This window comes from Limulus polyphemus, unplaced genomic scaffold (genome assembly GCF_000517525.1).
Source record: "Limulus polyphemus unplaced genomic scaffold, Limulus_polyphemus-2.1.2 Scaffold3178, whole genome shotgun sequence".
In the NCBI taxonomy this organism is placed as follows: domain Eukaryota; kingdom Metazoa; phylum Arthropoda; class Merostomata; order Xiphosura; family Limulidae; genus Limulus; species Limulus polyphemus.
Genome location: NW_013668788.1, coordinates 47,516 through 50,478, shown reverse-complemented (window position 1 = coordinate 50,478; position 2,963 = coordinate 47,516). Strand labels below are relative to the sequence as shown.

The 2,963-nt window shown below is 34.1% G+C and overlaps 1 long non-coding RNA gene across 2 annotated transcripts in view; it reads right to left on the bottom strand.

The window, feature by feature from the left end:
• The window catches only part of LOC106468823, an 8,731-nt gene that overhangs the window by 3,780 nt on the left and 1,988 nt on the right, over positions 1–2,963 (bottom strand). The window contains exon 2 of one of the 2 annotated variants that reach the window (XR_001291404.2): positions 1,008–1,190. This is a non-coding gene — a long non-coding RNA (uncharacterized LOC106468823). Of the gene's footprint in view, positions 1–1,007; positions 1,408–2,963 lie in introns of those variants that run through there. The other variant, XR_002612729.1, reaches the window with a different exon arrangement.

Genomic DNA, 2,963 nt, shown 5'->3' with positions numbered 1-2,963 from the left:
GAACAGGGTTTCTGTGCTAGTTAGATTACATTACAGTTATTAGAGTTGGGCTTTAGAGAACAGGGTTTCTGTGCTAGTTAGATTACATTACAGTTATTAGAGTTGGGCTCTAGGGTTATGCGACGGTCGAACAAATATGTTATGGGAGTAACTTGTGTATTTTATTCGCTTTTTCTCCTTGTTTGTTGCGTACTGCTGCCTGTGTTACATGTTCGGATTTCCCCCTGACATTAAATACAAAGGATATACCCCATTTGGAAGTTCTCGATCTGAATATGTCGTTATGATCGGAGTCTATAGCATTTAATGCTGTTACATACCCTAACCTAAAGCGATAATTTTCGGTGGCTTAACACTACCTACGTAAAACATAGCAGTGTCAAAAACACGTCGTCCGTTGTTACCTCATAGAAGCTGTGGTTGTCATGTGACTTGCTGAATTGCTTATTCAAAATTGTTTTAGTATAACAATATACTCAGCCCTCTGTAGAATAAATTTTCTAATCTATATTTCTCTCATAATCGACGCAAAAATTAGGTTTAAAATATTTCAATAAATTATTTACATATATATTTCAGCATTATTCAATTTCATTCCTATTGTTTTTACATGTTTAAGACGTAAACAGATAAGAGGTAAATTCTTACAACATGCCTTCCCCTCCCTACAGCTTATAAAGCTAAAAATCGGGTTTTGATACCGGCGGTACACAGAGTACAGATAGCCCACTGTGTGTAGCATTTAACAACAAACAACGGAACATATTATATATTGGATACCTCAGAAGAAGGTACTTAATGAACATATTATACGTGCAATACATCAGGAGAAGGTACTTACGGAAAATATTATACGTGCAATACACCAGGAGAAGGTACTTAACGGAAAATATTATATATGTATTACATCAGAAGAAGGTACTTACGGAACATAGATGTGTAAGACATAAAAATAAGATACTTATGGAACATGTTATATGTGTAATACATCAGAAAAAGGTACTTACGGAACATATTCCGTGTGAGTGTAACCAGATACGATGGGTATAGGGATCGGTATTGGAAGTATTGTTCCCTTCTTCGCTACATTCTTTAACAAATTATAACCCAATCCTGCTTCAGAACTGTGAACCAGGAGCAATGCAAGGACGATTATCTGAACAGTTGTGGTCATAGTTGAAACGTAAATCCTGAAATAAACAAAATAAACCGAAATGGTGTATTGAAGTGTTTTACACTCACAAAAAAGAAACCTATCATTCTATAGGTGTTTCAGGAACTTGTAGCATTTTGCCACAATTTCATTCTTCGTATTGTTAGCCAACACTGGGCAGCTGGTACATAATTGAATAAATAGAGTTGTTTAAACATTTGTTTAACAACAAGTAAAAGCTTGGAATGGTCTATTCTTTCATTGGGGGTGTGTTTGTGAGAAGACTAATTTCGGAGAATTCCACTCCTCCTCAGTGACCCTGGATACTACCACCAATGAAATGTCAGACCAAATCAAGCCTTTATAGTAGTGAGGTATCGAAAATCGAATTGGTGTATTTAACAATGTTAGACAGGCATGATACCAGTTGCACGTGTGTCACATATAATAGGATTGCGTCATCTAGCTCACTGGTTCTTTCTGCTAGCTTCTAAACATAGTAACAATTAGATATACACGACTGTTTAAGTTAACCCGAGTATTGTGATTTATGTTGTTTGAGTATAGCGCAAGTGTTAAATTTAGCTATTTTTAGAAGCGATAGTTTGTTGAAGGTTTGTTTACGTAAATGCGTACGAATCATTCGTTGCGTAGTTTAATTGTTGTGATTTGACGTCACGTTACTCGGATTCTCTGAATTTTTCTCGTCGCTTTAATTGAATATTGTTGGATCATAATATCTGATAGTGTGTAGAATGTTCGAGACTGCTTTCGCGTGTGTGTGTTTGTGTGTATATATATATATATATATATATAGTGTCGATAAAGTTAGTAAGAAAAAAGTGAGTTAGAGCAGGAGTTTTCCTAATATGCAGTTGATCACAAATTGTGCACCTATAAAAATACTCGTGTAGTTGAAAGTTCACCTGTATAAGTGAGTTCAAGTGGATTAACAAAACGTGTTTAAGATTACAAAATTCCATTCCAGAGTTGATAAATAAACGTATTTACTAAAACATTATTCAATTTTTGGATCATTTGTTACTAGGCCTGTATATATGAGGTACAATAAGACATCATCTATTAACAAATTATGAAGTTAAAATATGATTGTGCATTTCAAAAATTCCTTAGGAAAAGCTCTTATAAAGAGATATATCTAGACTGGGTGTTTGTGAATAAAGAAGGTATAGTGGTGCTGTTTTAAAGTGAAATTATCACAGATTGTATTGTAATAACAGAGTATAGAAGAACAATTTGTCTTGACAATTGTGTTCTAAAGTAACTGATCCAGCCCGTGTGGACTTTGACGAAAAAGAGTGAATTATCTAAAGCTCTGGCTAAAACTGTGGTAATTAACTGTGTAACGAACTTGTGTATATACATTTGACTATATATTATATATTCAATATATTATATAAAACAAGTGGACTGTGTGCTCTTTGTTTATTGTTGAAATTTATCGCCAACAATCACAGACATCTACTGTAAAGAATCCAGCCCATACATACATATAAAAATCTGACAGTAATATTTTCCCTCGTATTAATGAGTGTAACAGATAATCGTTCCATAATCTAAATAAATATCACACCCACTAGTTGTGTTAAAACTGTATGCCATAGGTGATCATTTTTAATATGTATGTATGGCCATATCTACTATCCGATCTAAAAATATCTCAACCTGATTGGATATGAAGAGTGAAAACTCCGAAATCCGATCAATCCTAATAATTATCACTAATATAAACGAGAGTAAACTATTAACTAACTAGCGTATAGCCCGTAAAAAATGACGGGGCAAGTAC